Below are 10,887 nucleotides of genomic sequence, written 5' to 3'. Positions count from 1 at the left end.
ATGACTGAGCAATTGAACTGAACTGAAAGTTGATCATTTAATCTTATTTCTTAAATAACTTGTATTCAGGGCTACCATTACCCTTGTGAAAGATGCTGAGCATAGTGACTGGAAGTGGGCAGAAGAGGGAATTTTGGGTTTTAGGTGTGAACCCAGAAGTGTCTGAATCTAAATGATGATTACATGTGTTTTCATTTTTTGATAATTCCTTGAATTGTCTCATTATGATCCATAGCTCTTTAATCTATATGTTGTTGTTTTTAGTCACTAAGTGCAACTCTTTTGTGACCCCATGGACTGTAGCCTACTAGGCTTCTCTGTCAGGGGATTTTCTAACAAGAATGCTGGAGTGGGTTGCCATTCCCTTCTCCAGGGGATCTTCCTGATTCAGCGATTGAACTTGCATCTCCTGTATTGTAGCCAGATTCCTTACTGCTGAGTCACCAGGGAAGCCATATGCAATATTAATTAATTAAAAGTTAATTTTAAAAAGTTAAAAAAGAGTTTGAATATCTACTGCATATAGGAGTATATCCATTACAGAATCAGGCAGATTTTGGCACTGAGGATACAGTAGTGCAAAAGCAGACAAACTCAAAGCCAGTGCTTCCTTTTCACATAGGTATACTCTATTATCATTGTGAAAAATCTAATTTAGATTGAATTCCTAAGATTAGCTTTATAATTTAGATAATATAGAGCACTTTGTTATTCTCGTGTCATTTTTATGATTTAAATTGATGCTCAGAAAAGAAAAACAGCTTGTAAGAAGTGGAATTTTAGTTTAAAAATTTATTTTTAATATACTATATGATGTATGTCAAAACAAAAATTTATATACCTCTGCCAGGGTCCAGCCCCGGTGGACCCAGGGAATTAGAAGCGGGGACAGCGTCGGCGAGGATCAGGAAACAATGTTTAATTAAACGCCAATTAAGGATATAAAGAGTGGTTAAATAAGGATAGCTCAGTGAGGAAATTCAGTGGAGAAAAGAGGCTGAATAATTCAGCCAGAAGGTGAGAGAAAGAATGACATGGGGAGACCAAGTTTCGGTGAACAAGGCCCGCACTTTATTTTCCAAAGTAGTTTTTATACCTTAAGTTATTCATAGAGGATAATGGGGGAAGGGGTAGAGTCATGCAGTAAGCCAGGCTTTCTTCCTGCAAACTTATCATATGCAAAAGTGTAGGTGATTTGCATCATCTTCTGGCCCGGAGGCCTGTTAACATTATAAGACCCTTTCTTCAGAAAACTTATTTTTCTCTAAAGGTGATTAGTCAAGCGCCACCCTCCAAAAGCATTAGATAAAGTTGCATTCCTAAAGGGCAAAGGTGTGGTGGGCTATAACAAGAAAAAGAATTAACTCAAGGGTCCCAGGTTACAAACATTAAAGCTACTACTTACACCAATTATATCAATCAATACACTGCCAGGGACACAGCAGGTAAGGGATATGGAGACTTAGCAGCAAACATTGGCCCAACAAGTGAAAAACCCTTCATCAATACAATTTCTAATCAATCTTTTAACTGCTCAAAGGAATCTGTATTTAGACAGTTTAGAACATCTCATGCCTCTCACAGTTGGGAGGCTCTGAACAATCACATGTGGCCAGAAGAACCTATTCAGGCAGGCTAGAGGACTTCCAAAGGAGTTTGTAGGTTGAAACACTCTTGTCACGCCCAGGAACTTTATCAACTGGAGCTGTAAGTTAACTCTTTTTCAGAGAGAGGTGGTGGGGGACAGTCCCCCCGTAAAGTCAGAGGTGTAGGTGAGAGCACAAAGCAGAAGGTAGGCAGACTCTGGTTTTGGGGGTACATGCTCGAGAATTTCCAGGGGGACTCCTGAGGCTCAATCCCGCCTTTGCGTATGCCAAGCCTCCTTCCTCATGACCTTTGCCACGGGCGGAGCTCGCTCCCAGCATACCTCATCCATGGTAACTGTAATATGGTAAAAACATAAAAATTAGTCAAAAGTTTAAAGTTGTTTTAATTTAACAAACAGACCTAAATACACTAGTTTTCATGTTCTCCTTTAAAACTGTGATCTTCTCAAAAGTAAAGTCAAATTCTATTTCTCTGAATTATAAAAAAATAATTGGTGTATAAATATTTGTTCAGTCACACCTTATATTTAGAAAATATTTCTTGAACTTAACATTTCACTGTAACATTCAGTTTCTAACCTTTTATATATTAATTCTCATAAATCTGGTCTCAAACAAAGTAATTGTGAATTTTTTTTCTACCTTAATAAATTGGCTGTTGGTTTTGTTACTGTGCCATCAGACAAGCTCATTTACCATGGTAAGTTCTTATGAGTTTATAAATCTCTAGCATGAATTTATATTTCCCTATGTGTTGACATATGACATTTCTATCTTTCCTAAATAATTAAGAAATTCTTCCAGCTCAGAAGAAAATATTATATGTGTAATAGTCAGATAATTTAGCAAGTTCCAGGCACTTGTAAATTTGTGAATACTCATTGATTGAATTTCCATTTCCATTCTGTATTATAGCTTTAGTCAAATTGATTCATTTCCATTCAGTTCAGTTCAGTTCAGTTGCTCAGTCGTGTCCTACTCTAGTATGCTGGCCTACCTGTCCATCAACAACTCCCGGAGTTTGCTCAAACTCATGTCCATTGAGTCGGTGATGCCATTCTGCCATCTCATTCTCTGTCATCCCTTCTTCTCTCACCTTCAATCATTTCCAGCATCAGGCTCTTTTCAAATGAGTCAGTTCTTCGCATCAGGTGGCCAAAGTATTGGAGTTTCAGCTTCAGCATCAGTCCTTCCAATGAATATTCAGGACTGATTTCCTTTAGGGTGGACTGGATGGATCTCCTTGCAGTTCAAGGGACTCTCAAGAGTCTTCTCTATCACCACAGTTCAAAAGCATCAATTCTTCAGTGCTCAGCTTTCTTTATAGTCCAACTCTCACATCCATACATGACTACTGGAAAAACCATAGCTTTGACTAGAAAGAACTTTGTTGGCAAAGTAGTAACTCTGCTTTTTAATATGCTGTCTAGATTGGTCATAACTTTTCTTCCAAGGAGCAAGAGTCTTTTAATTTCATGGCTGCAGTCACCATCTGCAGTGATTTTGGAGCCCCAAAAAAAAGTCTCTCACTGTTTCCCCATCTGTTTCCCATGAAGTGATGGGACCAGAAGCCATGATCTTAGCTTTCTAATGTTGAGTTTTAAGCCAACTTTTTCACTCTCCTCTTTCACTTTCATCTGGAAGCTCTTTAGTTCCTCTTCACTTTCTGCCATAAGGGTGGTGTCATCTGCATATCTGAGGTTATTGATATTTCTCCCGGCAATCTTGATTCCAGCTTGTGTTTCATCCAGCCCAGCATTTTTCATGATGAACTCTGCATATAAGCTAAATAAGCAAGGTGACAATATACAGCCTTGACGTACTCCTTTCCCAATTTGGAACCAGCCTGCTGTTCCATGTCCAGTTCTAACCGTTGCTTCTTTACCTGCATACAGATTTCTCAGTAGGCGGGTCAGGTAGTCTGGTATTCCCCTCTCTTGAAGAATTTTCCAGTTTGTTGTGATCCACACAGTCAAAGGCTTTGGCATAGTCAGTAAAGCAGAAGTGGATGTTTTTCTGGAACTCTCTTGTATTTTGATGATCCAACTGATGTTGGCAATTTGATTTCTGGTTTCTCTGACTTTTCTAAATCCACCTTGAACATCTGGAAGTTCACGGTTCATGTCCTGTTGAAGCCTGGCTTGGAGAATTTTGAGCATTACTTTGCTAGCATGTGAGATGAGTGCAATTGTGTAGTAGTTTGAGCATTCTTTGGCATTGCCTCTCTTTGGGATTGGAATGAAAACTGACATTTTCCAGTCCTGTGGCCACTGCTGAGTTTTCCAAATTTGCTGGAATATTGAGTGCAGCACTTTCACGGCATCATCTTTTAAAATTTGAAATAGCTCAACTGGAATTCCATCACTTCCACTTGCTTTGTTCATAAAGATGCTTCCTAAGGTCCAACTGACTTCACATTCCAGGATATCTGACTTTAGGTGAGTGATCACAGCATCGTGTTTATCTGTGTCATGAAAATCTTTTTTGTATAATTCTTCTGTGCATTCTAGCCACCTCTTCTTAATATCTTCTGCTTCTGTTAGGTCCATACCATTTCTGTCCTTTATTGTGCCCATCTTTGCATGAAACTCTAATTTTCTTGTAGAGATCTCTAGTTTTTCCTTTTCTATTTTTTTCTCTAATTGTTCCTCTAATTGTCCTCTAATTCCTCTATTGTTTTGACTAATTGACTAATCAATTAGTCAAATACATTAATAACTTCTTATATATCAATTTGAGTTATATCTCTCTTCCTGGCTTTATAATATCCAGAAACATCCCTTTGAGATATGTACTTGGATGTCTGTTGTAATCCATCTGGTCCACCTGCCCCGCCCTCCCTTTCATTGGTCGTACCACATGGCCTGCAGGATCTTAGTTCCCAGGGGTAAAACCCACACCCTCTGCAGTGAGACCCTGAGTCCTAACCACTGGGCTGCCAAGCAGTTCCCCCATCTAGCCCTTGTGCCATACTGCTTCCTGTAATCTTCCTGCCTAAATTGATTACAGATAATTCCCTGTGCCAGACTTAATGCTCAAAGCCATTCTCTGACACTACCTCACCCATGCCAGCACTTAGGCTCCTGAATGCTATCTTGTCACTTACTTTGTTAGTTTCTCACTAATTATTTGCTTTTGAACATCTGTAACTCAATAAACATTGTGTTGTTGTGGATAGCCAGAATTTTATAAAGCAGAAAAAAACCGATAGAGTTTGGGCTCCACTAGGTTTACAGTGCCAAGATTAATGAAATCAAAATAGATGAATATATAACTAAATTATAATAATAAAAATTGTCTTACCAAAAATAAAAGTATGAAATATTATGGTCCCAGAGTGGCAATATGAGAAATAAATTACCTCTTCCTAAATTATTGATAAAATATTTCTTAAATTTATAAAAATTGCTTACATTAGCTCTAAAGGAAATGTAATTTAAAATTTGTTTGCTTACAAAGTTAGTAATTCTTACTCAAAGTAAATAAATCAGTGGAAAGTCTTTTTTCAGATTGCACACCCCATATTCTTAAAAATTCTATTTTTATAAATATGGGACTCTGAGAAGGAAAGTTAAAAATTACCTTGTACAATAATCCTCCTTATGTTAGACTCGCATTTTTCCTTTCCTAAAAAATGCCCATTGTTAGCAACAATCAACCTTAATTAAAGGAGTCTTTTTTTTTCCCCTTTAGTTTAAATCCTGGCTGCACCACTTACAGCTGTGTGACCTTGAGCAAATTACATAACTGTTTTGTGCTTTAGATGTCACATCTATCAAGCAGGGTAATAACAACATCTATCTCAGAGAGAAAATGCATTAAATAAGATAATATATGTAAAGTGCTTACAGTAGTGCTTAACACAAAGTGAATGCTCATTAAAGGTTATTTATAATTTATTGTTATACATAACAATCCATCCCCTGTAAGTAAGCTGATCTAATTCCTTCTTCCATTCTGCACACAACAGAAAAGGCTAACACCCACTATTTTGACTGAGATTTAGCCTTTCAAGTTATTTATGTGCTACCTCTTTTGTGACCTTTACTATACACAACCAATGCCTGCCTTTCCAAAATTCTATCAGACAAGGATATTTCCCTGCCAAAAGCACTCAAAAATAATTTGACAACACACTGAGTAAAATCCACATGATTTAACCATGTCCACCATAGTCTATATGATATAACCTCTGCCTGCATCTCCGGTCTTGCCACCCACCCATTGTTTATGGCAATCCATACTCTGGTATTTCATTTTCTCTTCTCTAAAAGTGAAAGTGAAAGTCACTCAGTCATGTCTGACTCTTTGTCACTCCATGGAATTCTCCAGACCAGAATATTGGAGTGGGTAGCCTTTCCCCTCTCCATGGGTATTCCCAACCCAGGGATTGAACCCAGGTCTCCTGCATTGCTGGCAGATTCTTTACCAGCTGAGCCACAAGGGAAGCCCAAGTGGCATATGTTAATCAAGAGTAGAATTCCAAACAAACACTTCAGTCTAGTGCTCTTGGTATTGGAGTTGCCAAGAAAAACATGATGCACTGAAGCATTGGGTGAAGCAATATTCACATAGCGATGAGACAAAGCAAGACTAGCTTCAGTAGTTTGTCCCCCATGGCTGGCAGGTCCTTCTTAGCAGTTGACACAGGACCACTAGCCTGCATACATCTCTTTTATGCCACAAAACAAAGAGCCATGCCCCTTTCCCCAAAGAAAAAGAGATGGCAGTGGGGCTGTCCAGGTGCCATATCACACAAATGCTTAAGCACAACATAGAACACACATTGAGTCTGAATCAGGGAGAAATTCCCACACAAGGTGACAAGCCTAGCATAGGTTGTCAGGATGCTTTCTCTTGTTAAGGAAGTGTTTCAGCTCTCCCTTTCGTGGAGGTCAAAAGACTGCAGGCATAGATAGTCTTTTCTGACAAAGGTCCATTTGCAGTTGCTATTTCTTAAGCCTGGAAATATTATCTATAGCTAGAATTATGAGTTGCTGGCAGATACTTAGACAATCAGTGGATAGAGATGGCGGGAATGGATTCTATTCCTAACCTCTGTTCTTGGTGATAAAGGTCTATTATACATAAGCATACCTGTTGGCCTTTCTCTTAAAGCAAACTCTTACAACCTCTTATGTATTAGTTTTTCTTTTATTCAGTGGATCCATTTAGTAAAATGGTTTCTCATCTATCAAGTTAAAAGAGTAAGGCTCTGGAGGAAAGCTATTCAGTATTTATTCTGCATTCCCTTCACATAGGATCTATTTGACATTAGACAGTGCCTCTTAATAGACTCCATTTCTTTATCTGTTAATCTGCTAAATGAGTAGGATAACATTGGCCACCTGAGTGGTTCTATTTGCGCATTAGGTGTCAATATATTGCTGCTATTGTTATAACGTAAGATTCATAAATTTGAGGGTAAGTGCTTATTCCAGTTCTTCACAGGAAGAAACTGAGACCCAGAGATATAAAGTAATTTGACTCAAGTCTCCTAGGCGGTAGGTGATACAAATAAATGACTCTTTTCAGCTTCTAAATTTAATACTGTGAGTGTAGGATAGTTGTTTCCACTGAAGTGATTCATTTTTTATAGCAACATCTACGAAATATTTGACTGCCATTTTGCACAAGGTCCCATTAGCAAAGAGAATATTCAACTGCAAACTAATGTGTGGATGCAGAAAAATATTTCTACCAGGACTTCTGGTAGGTGCCCTCAAGATCAATTTAAAATGTGGTAAAACTTATACTTTATATAGAGATAATTTTATATCCTATTTCCATTAAAGGAAGTTATTCTTTTGGCACTTATAGACTTCTGTTTCCAGGAATGTAGAATAGATGTACTTTTCCCTGTTTCTTCCACTAAGTGTGTGGTTATTAAAAGGCAATATAAGGGAAAATTCTTGTGATGATAGAAAAGTTCTGTATCTTGATTGTTAGTATGCTGGTTGTCATGTTTTACTGTAGCATTGCAGTGCATTACCATTGGTGGAAAATGGGTAAAGAATATAAGATATATGTCTAAATTATTTCTTACAACTTCATGTGATTCTATTATTTCTACTAAAATAAAAAGTACCTCATTTAAAAATACAATGGCATAGTATTAGTATAAAAAATTTAACAGCTTAATATATAAATAAAGTAATAAACTATCAGCACTCCATTATAAAAGTATATCAAACATGTCTGGGTCATATAACAGAGTCCAGTAAGTATTAACTTTGTGACACAGAGTAAGGTAATCACTTTCTACAATTGTTTGTCTCCAGTATCAAATGCGAACCATATTTCTACTTATGAAATTAATGTCTACTAATGAAATTAATATATACTTGTGAAATTAACCATATGTCTACTTAATAATATTAATGAATATTGAATGAGACAATGCATCATCTAAAACACACTGCCCAGTTTCTTCAATTTATGATAACTATACTCACTCTTCAATTTATGATAACTATATTCAATCACAGATGGTCAATACAGAAATTGGATTGATTATATTCTTTGTAGCCAAAGATAGAGAAGCTCTATACAGTCAGGAAAAACAAGACCGGGAGCTGACTGTGGCTCAGATCATATACTCTTTGTTGCCAAATTCAAATTTAAATTGAAGAAAGTAGGGAAAACCACTAGACTATTCAGGTATGACCTAAATCAAATCCCTTATATTATACAGTGGAAGTGACAAATAGATTAAAGGAATTAGATATGATAGTCAGAGGGCCTGAAGAACTATGGATGGATGTTCATGACATTATACAGGAGACAGGGATCAAGACCATCCCCAAGAAAAAGAAATGCAAAAAAAACCCAAAATAGCTGTCTGAGGAGGCCTTACAAATAGCTATGAAAAGAAGAGAAGCCAAAGGCAAAGGAGAAAAGGAAAGATATACCCATTTGAATGCAGAGTTCCAAAGAATAGCAAGGAGAAATAAGAAAGCTTTCCTCAGTGATCAATGCAAAGAAATAGAGGGAAACAATAGAATGGGAAAGATGAGAGCCCTCTTCAAGAAAATTAGAGATACCAAGTGACCATTTCATGCAAAGATTGGTACAATCAAGGAGAGAAATGGTATGGACCTAACAGAAGCAGAAGATATTAAGAAGAGGTGGCAAGAATACAAAGAAGAACTGTACAAAAAAGAGCTTCATGACCCAGATGACCCATGATGGTGTGATCACTCACCTAGAGCCAGACATCCTGGAATGCAAAGTCAAGTGGGCCTTAGGAAGTATCACTACGAACAAAACAAGTGGAGGTGATGGCATTCCAGTTGAGCTCTTTCAAATCCTAAAAGATGATGCTGCGAAAGTGCTGCACTCAATATGCCAGCAAATTTGGAAAACTCAGCAGTGGCCACAGGACTGGAAAAGGTCAGTTTTCCTTCCAATCCCAAAGAAAGGCAATGCCAAAAAATGTTTAAACTACCACACAATTGCACTCATCTCACACTGTAGCCAAGTAATGCTCAAAATTCTCCAAGCCAGGCTTCAACAGGACATGAACCTTGAACTTCCAGATATTCAAGCTGAATTTAGAAAGGGCAGAAGAACCAGAGATCAAATTGCCAACATCCGTTGGATCATCAAAAAACAAGAGAGTTTCAGAAAAACATCTACTTTTGCTTTATTGACTATGCCAAAGCCTTTGACTGTGTGGATCACAACAAACTATGGAAAATTCTTCAAGAAATGGGAATACCAGGCCACCTGACCTGCCTACTGAGAAATCTGTATTCAGGTCAAGAAGCAATAGTTAGAACTGGACATGGAACAACAAACTGGTTCCAAATTAGGAAAGGAGTATGTCAAGGCTATATATTGTCACCTTGCTTATTTAACTTATATGCAGAGTACATAATGAGAAATTCCAGGCTGGATGAAGCACAAGCTGTAATCAAGATTCTGTGAGAAATCAAAATGCCCTCAGATATGCAGATGACACCATCTTTATGGCAGAAAGTGAGGAAGAACTAAAAAGCCTCTTGACGAACTTAAAAGAGGAGAGTGGAAATGTTGCCTTAAAACTCAACATTCAAAAAAACTAAGATGTTGGCATCTGGTTGCATCACTTCATGACAAATAAATGGGGGGGAAATGGAATTAGTGAGAGACTTTATTTTGGGGGGCTCCAAAATCACTGCGATGGTGACTGCAGCCATGAAATAAAAAGATGCTTGCTCCTTGGAAGAAAAGCTAGAAAAGGAAGAAAATACCCAACCTAGACAGCATATTAAAGAGCAGAGATACTACTTTGCCAACAAAGGTCCATCTAGTCAAAGCTATGGTTTTTCCAATAGTCATGTGTGGATATGAGAGTTGGACTTAAAGAAAGCTGAGCACCAAAGAATTGATGCTTTGGGACTGTGGTGTTGGAGAACACCCTTGAGAGTCCCTTTGACAGCCAGGAGATCCATCCAGTCCATCCTAAAGGAAATCAGTTCTGAATATTCATTGGAAGGACTGATGCTGAAGCTGAAACTCCAATACTTTGGCCACATGATGCGAAGAACTGACAGATTGGAAAAGACCCTGATGCTGGGAAATATTGAGGACAGGAGGAAAAGGGGATGACAGAGGCTGAGATGGTTGGATGGCATCACCCAATCGATGAACATGAGTTTGAGTAAGCCCCAGGAGTTGGTGATGGACAGGAAGCCTGGCGTGATACAGTCCATGGGGTCACAAAGAGTCGGACACAATTAAGTGATTGAACTGAACTGATACTCAATCTTCTCAAAAGATACATGTAACACAGCACCATTCTTTACTTGTGAAACTGGAAAATTTGAAAAGATTTTGATCATAAAATTAGTTAAAATAACAAAAATTTCATAAATGCTCATCAAATACAAGTTGTAAGATCTTATTTGTTGGCTATCCTATGAGATTATTTTAAATGATTTTATAATGTTATAGAAGAATGTTTAATGACATGAAAAATGTTCATCATATATTGACTTAAAAGTTTATAAACTGTTCTATGCAATGTGATTTTACACATGAATATGGATATCAAGACTGAGAGGCAGTGCAAAACAAACAAAAAGAAAGAAATCCTAATCTTGACAGAACAATAGTAGATTAGGTTCACAGATCTTCAACACAGTGGGAAGAATAATTACCATTTTGCTTTTGAAGGAATAAAAAATGTAAATTCTAGTGAGTGGCAGTTACATCGAAATATGACTATTGTGTTACATTAGGCAAAGAAAAAAATATTATAGGTATATTAAAAAGGATTGCTTAGAAAATTATGTTT

The sequence above is a fragment of the Bubalus bubalis genome, chromosome 21, assembly GCF_019923935.1.
Source record: "Bubalus bubalis isolate 160015118507 breed Murrah chromosome 21, NDDB_SH_1, whole genome shotgun sequence".
Taxonomy (NCBI): Eukaryota; Metazoa; Chordata; class Mammalia; order Artiodactyla; family Bovidae; genus Bubalus; species Bubalus bubalis.
This window is presented reverse-complemented; position numbering follows the sequence as displayed.